The sequence below is a fragment of the Camelus ferus genome, chromosome 29, assembly GCF_009834535.1.
Source record: "Camelus ferus isolate YT-003-E chromosome 29, BCGSAC_Cfer_1.0, whole genome shotgun sequence".
Lineage (NCBI taxonomy): Eukaryota > Metazoa > Chordata > Mammalia > Artiodactyla > Camelidae > Camelus > Camelus ferus.
This window is the reverse complement of record NC_045724.1, coordinates 25,596,925-25,609,240: the sequence shown is the minus strand read 5'-3', so window position 1 is coordinate 25,609,240 and position 12,316 is coordinate 25,596,925. Positions and strand designations below refer to the sequence as shown.

General features: G+C 47.7%; 1 protein-coding gene across 1 annotated transcript in view; it reads left to right on the top strand.

The window, feature by feature from the left end:
- Positions 1-12,316, top strand: part of RP1 (RP1 axonemal microtubule associated) — a 235,699-nt gene that overhangs the window by 192,446 nt on the left and 30,937 nt on the right. The gene's annotated exons all lie outside the window — the stretch shown is intronic.

The window sequence follows — 12,316 nt, the reverse complement described above, 5'->3', positions numbered from 1 at the left end:
ATTAACCATGGGTAAATAAAGGACTTTGCCACTGTTGGACATTTAAATGGCTTCTAGGTTTTACTGTGATAAAGGCGCTATAATGAACACATTTTTAAATCTTCATTTCTTCTTCCCTCTAACCAAAGCTATCTTATTTTCTTATGACAAATTCCGAGAAATGGGATTAATCTTGACCCATTCTGACAAAGTGCTTTGTAACAGTGTACAGCACTGTGCCCAGCAGCACATGGTAGTAACTGATGTGTTTTAATTGTTGTTAAATCATCACTACACACCCCAAATCATGGTCTGCATATTTCTGCTACATGTTTAATATCTTTTAATTAAAATTTCTCAGCACTATTGCAGGTTGCAGGATGTGACTGTGGATCTATGTAAGTTTATCTGCACTTCTTTTTGTTAAAAGGCTTTGTGAAGGTGGATTCACACATACCATAGTGTTCGCTCAGTTAAAGTGCACAATTCATGGTATTCAGTACGTTCACGGGGTCGTACGACCTTCATCACACTCTAACTTTAGGACGCTGCCATCACCCCACAGGAAGCCCATACGCGGGGGCAGGACCTCTGCAGTCACCTTATCCCCAGCCTTTGGAAGCCAGTCATTTCCTTTCTAGCCCCACAGATTTTCCTGTTCTCGGTGATGCACATGAATGGAGTCATACAACGTGGAGTCTTCTGTGTATGGCTTTTTAAAATTTAGCATCACGTGTTAAGGTTAATCTACGTTGCAGCAAGTGTCAGTATTTCATTTTTTATGGCTCATATTAAATCTTACGGATATTTCACATTTTATTTAGCCGTTCACCAGTTGATAGACATTTGGGTTGTTTCTATTTCTCAGCTATGAGTAGGACTCGTTACTATGAATAATGCTGTGAGCATCCAGTTCGTCCTGTGGACATACGCTATCATCTCTCTTGGGTAGATACCTAGGAACAGAATGGCTGGATCGTATGGTAACTCTGCATTTAACATTTGAGGAACCGCCAAGCTGTTTTCCAAAGTGGCTGAAACATTTTTGCATTCTCACCAGCAGCGTGTGAGGGCTCCTAAATTTGTCTGCCTTCTCGCAGGAATGTGTTATTGTCTGTTTGATCCTGGCCGTCCTGGAGGGTATGATGTGATGTCTCACTGTGGTTTTGATACATTTCCCTAAGGACTAATTAGGCTGAGCATCTTTTCATGTGTTTGTTGACATTTGTGTATCTTCACTGGAGAAGTGTCTACTCAAATTCTTTGCTTTTTTAAAATTGGATTATTTATCTCTTTACTAATGAGCTTAAGAGTCCTTTGTATATTCTGGACACGAGTCTCTTCTCATATATATGTTTTTGAAATGTTTTCTCCCATTTTGTGGGTCATCTTCTGACTTTCTCGATGGTTTGGGTTTGAATTGCTTCTGGTGTCCCTTCAGCTCGGCCTGAAGGGCTCCGTTAGCTTTTCCTGCAGGGCTGTTCTGCTATTGGTGGGCTCTCTGTTGTTCTCTATTTGGGAACCTCTTAATCTGCATATAGAATTCCTGGTTGACGGTTTTCTTTTGGCTTTTTGAAGACATCATCCCACTGCTTTCTGGTGAGAAGTCAGCTGTTAGTGTTATTGACAATCAGTCTGTGATGAGTTATTTTTTTTCCGCCACCTTCAAGGCTCTCTCCTTATTTCTGGCTTTCAGTAGTTTGGCTGTGCTGTGTCTGGATGTACACTGCCTTCCTGTTGGTTTTCACGGCTACCATGGGTGCGAGGTTGCTGGTTCTTAAGGCTGCTGTGGAACTGGTGAGAGAGAAGTGGGAGCAGATGAAGCCACAACGCACAGACCCTCCTGTTCTCTCTGAGGTTTGCGTTTTCGCTGATCACGTGCCCCTCAGGTTGCTGCAAGCCTTTGGTTTATTTCCAGAGCTCTTGAAATTTTGATTTCAGTAATTTTTGCCATTGCGTTTGTGGAGGAGTGAATTTACAGAGGGCCTCAATATGTCATTCTGGAAGCCCTGCTCTCCCCTTTACCTTCATCATACTTTTTTTCTGTTTTATTGGAACTTCTGTTCCTCTGTGGAAGCTTCTTCTTATGGCTATGGTTCCTGCAATCCGCCGAGGACAAGTAAGAACCGGCCTGAGGTAAGTGCGACGTTGAGCCTATAATACGTCACGTGACCAAGTGCATGGAATTTAAGAGCCACCAGCCAAGTGGTGTTGAACACTGACTGTCTCATCACTGTCAGAACAGCGAAACTTTCCCTTTTGTGTAACTGGGTCACGTTGCAGGGGGCAATGTGGGGCAACTGTGATGTTCTCCCGACCCAACCTCAGGTCTTGAAGGGGGACTTGACTGTAGGATGGTATAAACAGTAGAGGAGGATTCTTGATTCAAAAACAAGGGTTGCAAAAACAATGTCAGCCTCTGCAGTAGTTTTGACGGCTACCCTCCCTAGACTGCAGAGTCAGCCCGACAGGACACCTGCAATGTCACTGAGAGCCAAGCTGGAAAGACAAGACTAGTTCAGAAAAATGATCAAGACAAAAACCAGAGCAGAGCGTCCATTAGAGCAGGAAGTTTAAAGAGAGCAGGCAGAGAGGACTTCCTCAGCTGTAGAGGCTGGACCTCATTCCGCTGCTAACTCCTAAATCCTACCCATTGACTGACGGGGACTAGACACCCATGAATACCTGTTGAAAGCACGAAAGTTTAATGAAAATGACTCGGCTGGAGCGTGTTTAATGTTTGCTAGTTTCTCCTGGGGCACTCATTGCTAAATTTCCCTTGTGATCTCCCTCACCTTGAGGGTCTCATAAAGGAATCCCATATATGGTTGTTATTTACTTACAAACCTGCCGAGAGATGCAGCTGAGCTTTTTACTGCATTTTTGCAAATTGAAACACCAAGTAGTATTCTCTGCTGTTTGGGAAAAGTTAGTGGCTCAGCCATTCAGTCCTAGGCGGTGTTTCCTGCTCGGTTCACTGTTGTATGAAGGCAGTTAATTTTGTAGATGAATAGGTTTAATATTTATTGCGAAGTCATAGGGCACTTGAGCAAGCATGTGAATACCCCTTATGTTCCTAGAATAGAGTGCACGATACAGCTTTGCCTTTTTAAAAGCAATTTATAGCAGCAGGCATTAGGAGACCTGCAGTTGGGTTGCAGCTCTGATCTTCAGCGCCTGGGACATGCGGCAAACCACCTCACACTGCTGAGCTTCACGTTCCTCCTTTGTAACACGGGCGCAGAAGCCTCTACAGTGTTATTACACAGACAGAAAGAGCTCAGAACCAGAACACTCGATGTAAAGTCTAAGTCACTCTTGTCTTTGAATCCCTGAGGCTGAGTCTTAAAATCCTGCCCGCGGTTTGGGGTCGTCTTCCTGATGGGGTGGGAGTTGAGATGACCTGTCAGATGGATGAGGGCAGGAAGGCAGCTTGGCAGGTGGTCGGGAGGTGGCTGCTGCGGGCACGGGCGTCTGTGCAGAGACACGGGTGGGGGCTGGAGCAGGAGGGGGCGCAGCGGGAGCCAAGGCGGGGCTGAGAGCAAGGCGGTGAGTGTGGAAGCTGCGGCAGGAACGTCCACCTCGGCCGCTTCAGTGTTTAAAGGTTAGGTGTCCGTGTGGCTCTGCACATTACTGGCCATGGGTGCCGGCATGGCATTCTGATTTTTGGCACATCTCTGTCTGACTTTCTTCTTTATATTTTTAATTTCGTTTCTCCCCTCCTCCCCTCACCCTCCTTCTTTATCTCCTTCTCCTTATTTATTTGTTTGTTTGTTTATTTGGTGGACTTGAAACTTGGAGTTTGATGGTGTTTTCCGTCGGCTCTTTTGGCGAGTAGGAGTCGCCCCGCTGGCACAGCTGACTTTCCTGTGGGTGGCAGGTCCTGGGGACAACCTACCTTGATCCTTTCCCTCAGTCACAGAAGTTGAAGTGTTTCTCAGTGACACCCATGTCTCGACCACCACATTTCACGTGTGAATTCTTATCAGGAAAAGCCGATAGAGTGCTCTGCTTAAAGACAGACTAAACCACAGAAACCAAAACCCCAGCACAGAATGAATTACAGAAGGAAGGCGACCACTTTTCAGAGGGAATCCGATTTTTCTCATAAAGGCTAATTATTAAACAAAAAAGATTACTGGCCGCTGAGAGCGATCGATTTTTATTCACTGGAGGAATGCCGGAAGCGACGACATGGCCCCTCCTTAAGAAGCCAAAAAGCTTTGTGAGGAGACAAGGAAAAGGGCGCTTGCTGAGGTCTGCTCCGAGGCACATGTCAGAAGTTTAGGAAAGCTGAGACACGAGAGGAAAGCACCTCGCTCCAACCCTCTCCGCTGACCCGGTGACAGGGCGTCACCTCAAACCCAGCCCCTCTGCCTGGTTCTCACTACACCTCCTCCCCCCTCCAGGGCTGTGTCTCACCACCCGGCCTTGCTCCTTCCCGCCTCTGCAGGAGGCCCCGTCTAGCCCTTGCCTCCAGCCTACCCACGTAGGAATGACGCTCACCCTGCTCTTAAATCACCGACTTCCTCCTTCCCTTCTTTGCAAACCTTCTGAGATACTAATTTTCTCTTGTTGCTTCTCTCTCTCCCTTCCCACTCCCTCACAAACCTTTGCAGTGGGGGCGTTTCTCCCATTGCTGGATTCAAGGAGTGTTTTCCCGGCTCAGCAGTGAGGTCCTCGTCTCCCCAGTGGTCGTGTCCTGTGCTGCTGGTCCGGGAATGGCTGGGCAGGAGGGTAGCGCACAGTTAAGTCCGGATGCCGGGATCAGGTCTCCTGGATCCAAATTGTAGCAGTGAGACCAGCTGTGTGTTTGCGAGCAGTTATTTAAAATCTTATGCTCTGTAAAATGGGCAAAAATAGTTGTACCATCCAAGAGAGCTGTGAGGATGATGCGGGATACCTAAACATCAGTGTGGAATGTTCAGCACAGAGGAGGTCACATAGTGAAAACTCAGAAATTTTAAAATATTTTTATTGCATTTGGAAAGCAAGTGAACAAGAGAATTTCAGGAAAGAATAGGTGACTTTCATGGGTGTATCCCCCCAAAAGATATTGAAATTTAACCCTTGGAATCTGTGAATGTGACCTTATTTGGAAATAGGGTCTTTGCAGATGTAATTAAGATGTGAATTAACAAGAGGTCCTACTGGAGTCAGGTGTCCTGGTAAGAGAGAAGGGAGACGCTGTGTGTTGACAGAGACAGAGACTGGGGGGATCCAGCCGTAAGCCAAGGGATGCCAGCGACGGATGGCCACCACCAGAAGCTAGAACGAGGCAAGGAAGGACTCTGTCCAGAGGCTCAGAGGGAGCACGGACTCCTCAATTTCAGACTTCCAGCCTCCAGGCCGCTGAGAGAGCACATTTCCGTTGCTCAGAGCCGCCCTGTGTGTGGTGCTTTGCTCTGGCAGCCCAAGGAAGACAGAACAGTGACCTGCAATCACATGTTTCGCAGCAATGGAAAATGATTTTGACGTGCCGTGATTTACATGAAACCAACCCTTAAGTAAGATAATTTACTTTTAAACTTATAAATAGACCATTTAATCATAATAGTCAACAGAAAGTATTAGATATTTAAGAATACAGGCTTTTTAATGAATGAGAGAAAAATAAACAAAATGAGAAGTACCTTCAAAATATCAATTTGGAGTAGGAAGACCAGAAAATCTCTATGAGACTTCTTGGGAAAGATAGAATAAAAACTAAACAAAGTGTTTCCATACAGTTTTTCAAAAAGTATCTTAGGAAGAGCACATTGTTTCTTCTTTCTAAAAGTGGGTATTCAAGGGCTATTATTTATGTAAGTGTAGGTCAGCAAGTATTTAGAGTTATTATATATTACATATTATATAATATATAGCTACATATAAAACATATATATTATATATGTATATATAAAATGTTATACACGCAATATTTTCAACCCTGTGGTAGGACCTCTGAGAGCTACAGACCATAGAATAAGAGCAAAATCACACTGAAGAGAAAGGACGTTTACACATGAAATAGGTAAGAAGCCAGAAACGTTGTGGGCTAGGGCCCCAGGAAGCGGCGTGGACAGGAAGTGCCACAGGCGCTCGGAGGAAGGGCCTGCAGTTCTGTCTTGGGACTGGCGAAAGCAGAATCTCGTGCAGCTGTTGGCCAGTGGGCCTTCCGGCCGGGACCAGGCTGTGCTGGAAGGGTCGTTCTGTAGGACAAGGTAGCTTACTAGGCTTGGAGGATGGAAGAACTCTGCGTCTCTTTGGATTCATAGCTTACTTTTCCTCTGTGCTTCTTTGTGCTTCCAAAACACAAAATTATCGACAGCGAACTCAGCTGCAGTGACCCCTCTGCTGAGCGTCCCCTGTGTCTTCCTTGCCTTGCCAGGCAACAAATGCTACAAGATACCATTTTAAAAACCTCACTGAAAACTTTGGCTTATTTTTTTAGTATCATCAGAGCTCAGTTTTCAGTTTAGTTCTCACAGCTGCCGTGGCCTCTATCTAATATGCAGACTGGAACTCTATGTGGATGTGTTCTTCACTGTCTCCCGAAAAGGGTCAGACAGAGACACGCTGGCAAAATCTGAGAGCTGCTGGCAGGACGGTTAGGTACCGCTGACGCGCACAGGAGACAGAGGGGATGGATGCTGCCCTGCCACACTGGGGCTTACGGGGGCCTCCTGAGGACCGTGACGTCATCCTGACTCCAGCAACAGCTAGTGGATTTGATAAACCGAGAGGACTTGCCCAAGAAAACTAAGGGTTCAGAGAAAGATGTGCAACAGGTAATGGAATTACACAGTATCACCCCCCAAATGCTATTCAGGGATAGATACTGTTGAATATATTTCTTAAGAAAATTGCTTATTTTATTAAGGACTGAGGTATATTTCCATATACTATTAGGAAATGATTTCCAGGATATATTACATAGTTAAAAAAAATAGAGAAAAGAATGCGTGCTGCCATTTATTTAAAACAAGGGATGATATGTGAATATATATACACACATGTGCACACATATACATATTCTCTTAAATTAAAAATAATAATTTGAAAGAGAAACTATAAGGCAATGAATAGTTACATACGTGGGAGGGAGGGGCTAGGTCCGAGGGGTCCAGCTTACTAGAAAGAAACTAGATTTTTTTGAATAAACTTTGTTTTGCTGTTTTGATTTGGAAGCATATAAATATTTTATGTAATTAAAAACATTAATTAAAAAAAAGGAACCCGTAAAAGTGAAAAAAAAAGAAACAAATGACCTGTGTGTCTGCATGTTACAAGCACACAGCAAGGACCTACCCCAAGCCACGTTAAAACCGGTAATCTGACTGCATCTCCCTGGGAGGGTATGAAGTAATCATTAGTAGGTGGAACTTTTGATACTGAGAATCCGAGTCTGTCGTCTGTGTGATGTGGGGTAAAACACATGAATAATTACATCAGCGTTATTAAGACCCACTTAAAATTCACTGGTTTAAAAAAACTAACAAAAAAAGGACAAAGATTTACCAGGCAAAAAGACATAGTAAGGAAACAAGGGGTTTACCTGCTGAATACTAAACCCTGGGAAGCTGTGTCAAGCTAACTGAACTTGTTTTAAAAAGTCCTCGAGTTCGCACAGCTGGAAAAGCGAGCCGGTGGGCCCCGCGCTGAGTCAGGGCGTCAGGGCCGACTCCGCCGGCAGCGGCCCCGGTCGCAGGCTCGTGCCGTGGGAACGTTCTCCATGTCCCTAGATTTCCCCGTGTCCGCGGGCGCCGCACAAGGCAGAGGGGCATTGCCAGCGCTTTCCAGGCCGTGAGAGAGCCCGGCTGCTCCAAGGCACCTGGAGCTTGCGGGCGATGGGCCTAGCGCCCCCTGCACAGGGGCGGCCTCCAGCCCCGGGGACGCGCGCCGAGGGCTGCAAGGCAAGCGCTGCTCTGAGCGGAGCCCGCCCTGCTCTCGTGCAGAGCGGCTGCATCTGGCGCAGAAACTGAAGAAGGTAACAGATGCAGTGTCCTCGCTTTGCTTTTCCCTAACGTACTATCAACTGGAGAGCGCTTGAAGACGGACGTCTTCCCAGTGTAGAACCATAGACGCCTATCTTCGCGGTGGCTGATTAAAACCACTAAACCCATCTCTCCTCACGGGATCCCCTTGCCTGCGCCGTCAGCCAGGAAGTGGGACTGCTGTTTGGCGAGCGGCGAGGCGCTGGCTCTTAGGGTGGAAATTTCAAGCACAGTTCTCGTCCTTTGACCCGTGTTTGCTTCCTGAGCACAGCCCCTGGAGTTCTGCGTCTTGCTGCTTGTGAGCACGTGCGCCTTACATAATCAGGCTTGCTCTTCACTTGGTAATACTTTTGAGGGTGTGACTGGAATATTAGCCACAAAGATAGTCAAGGAAGGGCTCACATAGTCCCTCTTCCTTTTCTGTTTCTACTAAAAATGTTCCTTTTTAAAAAAAATTGTTGCCAGTAATGGGTGAGGAAGAACATTTAGCATCTCAAGGGGCGACGGGGAGTTCTCGCTCTCAGACAATACCGTCGTCAAGGTTACTGAGTGCTGACTGTGTGGTACCCAGAATAAGCCGGGGTGCATCACTTTGTTACCTTTGTCTTTAAAGTCCGATTTGCCGCAAAATTAGGTTTTTGAGAGAAAACTGAACCAAACAAGCAGGTTCTCGGTGGCAGAGATGTCTTATTCTTGTTTGCATGACAGAGCGTCAGAATTAATATTTACTGACCACCTGCAAAGAGCCAGGTTTGTTTGAAGTCGTCTACATACAGCGTCTAATTAAATTTTCTCCACCTGCTGTGATGGAGGCTATGGAATAACAGGTAACTTGGAAGAGCCATGGTCGCACACCTCTGTGAGTCTAGGTCTGTCAAAGCTCTGTCAGTCTTTCAGTCTCATTGCCCATCAGATTAAGAGGCTGAGGCTCATAACACATCTCAAAGAACAGGGCAGGGGGTATCACTCATCCATCCTTCAGAGAGAAAGCTCTTCTAAATGGGGCATGATATTATCCTCTTTAGGCAGGAGGAAGGTAGTTACATGGCTGGAGACTTCCCTTGCTAAAATGTGCCACAGCCCAGGTCTTCATCTCACTAAATCCGTCGCTCCTTTGACTGTGTAAGGATAAATGTGTGAAGTACTGGAGGTGTTTTAAATCATGGAGATATCATGTGCAGCTTGGTGACTATACTCCATAATACTGTATTGTAGCTTTGAAAGTTGCTAAGGGAATAAATCTTAAAAATTTTCATCACAAGAAAAAAATTCTGTAATGTATGGTGACAAGTAACTAGACTTCTTGTGTTGATCATTTTGCAGTATATACCAACATCAAATCATTGTGAGGTACACCTGAAACTAATGTTGTGTGTCAGTTATACCTCAGTTAACAAAAATTAACCATCATAGCCCTGAAACCTCTTCATCAACCAAGTGAAGGGGAGGTTATGGGATGTGGGGTCCATTGAGATCCAATAAAGCTCGCTCTTCTCCCAGAATCAGGAGCAGCGATATGTTTGCCACTTGGTGATCCCCCAGAAGCCCTTGCCCTCTGTGGACGGAGATCTACCGCATGGAAGTTACTCTGCCCCACTGACCAGGCTGCCCTGCCCACAGCTGTCCACAGGGTGGCCTTAGGGTGCCTCATGTGAGTGGACGGCGGTGTCCTTGCTTCTGCCCCTTGTCCAGCAGCACTTGGCTGCTGACAGCGTGAACACGGACGTATTTGCCCCCCTCACGTCCTGCACAGATTTGCCATCAGCCTAAGCTTCGGATGGTTTTGATTTAACACTGTGATTCGCGACTCGTGGGAGGGTCATAATCCTGATACTCTGAGAACACTTGGTTAGCTCACGGATTAAGACACCTGGTTGGTCGTTACAGCTCATGTTTCCAGCTTTAGGTTTCTTAACAAATCAAGCAGATACGAGCAAGGGTCTCTCTCCTACTCTTTATTTTTCACTTGGATTCATTCTTTTTTTTCCCTTGAAGTGTAGTCAGTTTACAGTGTTGTGTCAGTTTCTGGTGTACAGCATAACAGTTCAGTCACACACATACGTACATACGTTTGTTGTTTCACCATTTCTTTCCTAGAAATCTTTCTCCCGCACCGGTATCACCCTCCAGGACTTGGCAGGGTCTGAGGCGCGGACACTGATGCAGATTTGCTGGTCCCCCTGTTCTTTCCTACCTGAAAACTCGGTCATCGCGTTGCTAGGATACGCCATGGCCACACTCCGTTCAACCTAGATCAGCCTCATAGAGCCCAGCAAAGTTTCCAGTTCTTTCTGCGCCCGTGTTATCTGTCCCAGGGCATGCATAATTAATATCATTTTATAATGCTAACAAAGAAGCTGAGCTATCCACGAAGCTAAAAACTCTAGTTCTAGAAAGTACTTGAATCGGCTTATTTTGTCCAACTAATTGTACTCGGCACCTTGACCTCCTTTACTTGAGAGTTTATCCGTGTTTTCCTGTCTTCATTTCTCAACTCGGGGCGGTGACATTTGCTTCCTTCATTGCCATTCCTAGGAAGCACGTGGGTCTTGTTCTTCTTCACTTGGAGGCTTTTCTGAAGTTCAGGAGTACGTTCGGCTTGTTAACACCTCACGCGGTCGTTAGATACACAACTCACCGTCTTGCTCACGCGTTCTCTTTCTTCACCGCGCGGTGCACCGCTTGGATCAGGACCAGAGGGAGCCGTGTGTTTGCTTCTCACCGGACGGCGCGCAGGTGCCGGGACGCCGTCAGCGCGGGCTCGGCGGAGGGCCCGGGGCCCGCGGCCGGCGCTGGGATGTTGTGCGGGGCGCATTCGTGCCGCATCTCCGTGGTTGGTGACTGTGTTGGTCACAAAAGCCTCAGGGTCATGCATATTCTCCGTATTTATTTCCGCCTTGTGCCAGAAGATGGCGGTTTCTTTCCCAGCCGTGCACCCTAAAGGAAAGAGAAACTGCCTCCCCTGGTGGCCTTGCCCGGGAGAGCCCAGCACGCTCCCCTGGGGCAGCGGCAGCCGCCCTGACCCCGGGAGCCGCTGGGTGGGCGCCGGCGGCGAGGCGGCGGCCTCAGCTGTGCCGCCCGGTCCTGGTGGGGGGAGCCGCCCCCCCAGACGCCGTGCGCGCCGGCGGCGGCGGCGTTTCCTCCCGAGCGGCCGCGTGGCGCGGGGGGGGGGGGGGGGGCGGAAGCGCGCTGGGCGCTGCCCGGGGGCAGACGCTGGCCCGTTAGGGCGTCGTTGGTGCTGAGCGCTCAGCGCGAAGGCTCGCCTGGAAGGGGGATACGGCGATGGAAGCCCCGCCCATGAGCGCTGCCCCCCCCCCCCCTCAGTGTGCGGCGCGGGCCGGAGCGCGCAGGCGCGACCCTTCAAAGCAGCCCCGCGTCGGAGCACGTGCGCCGCTGAGCGCCCTTACAGCCCCTGCCGCGGTTCTCAGAAAGAAGGAAACGTAATTATATTTGGCACCAGCATGAACTTGTAATTATCTTGGTGGGGTAAAAAAATACTAAGCAATATTTTAAAATGACGTGTGTGCCGGAGTGCCCTGATTCCCATAAAGCCGTGGTGAGGGGGACTAACGTGATCGTTCAGATCTCAGCGCAGAGGTTTCCAGGAAGCGCCTTGTCTGAACATTTGTAATACTTACTCTTATTTGGTGGCAGTTGTTCCCTCACTCCTAGTAGATGATGACTTTTTAAATGGATTTCTAAAAGCTCCGCCATTCTATCGTCTGCCTTTTGCCGTTATTTCTTTATTATTATTATGAAATTTGATTGTCGAAGTGATGTTCCCAGAGAACATGCAAATCGCCTTCATAGACATGAAGCCTCTTAAAGCTAAGCAGATAATGAATTATTTTTTTTCCTTCTGTTGGAAAATAGTTGGAAATAAATTGACTGTTAACTGTGGTTCCCAAGTAAGTCCGACCAAAATCTGTGTGTTCCTTCCTCAGAAAGAGATTTCCCATTCTTGCAACAAACGACGCATGTAATGCGCACACTGTTCCTGCGGAAAATCCCCGTTCAGACACTGCTGGTCACTGTTAAATGACGTGGAGAGGAGAGGAGGGTCTGTCCAACATGACGCAGAAGGTCTGCACTGCGTGTCACCACTGCCAGTCACAGCAGGGTGTGGAAGGTGGCACGTCCCTCCACCCCACCCCCCACTTTAAAGCAGGGCCTGTCATCAGGACAAATCTTTATTTCCGTCACTCCCCATGATAAGAGGCTCCAATCTGTGCAAATGCACGGAAAAAAGGGTGAAACGCACACGCAGAGGGCCAAGCCCAGGGTGGCTGGCTTAGGTCCCACCGGGCTGCTAGACAAAGCACCACCCGCGGTTGCGAAGGTGGGAAGCCTGGTTAAGGGTG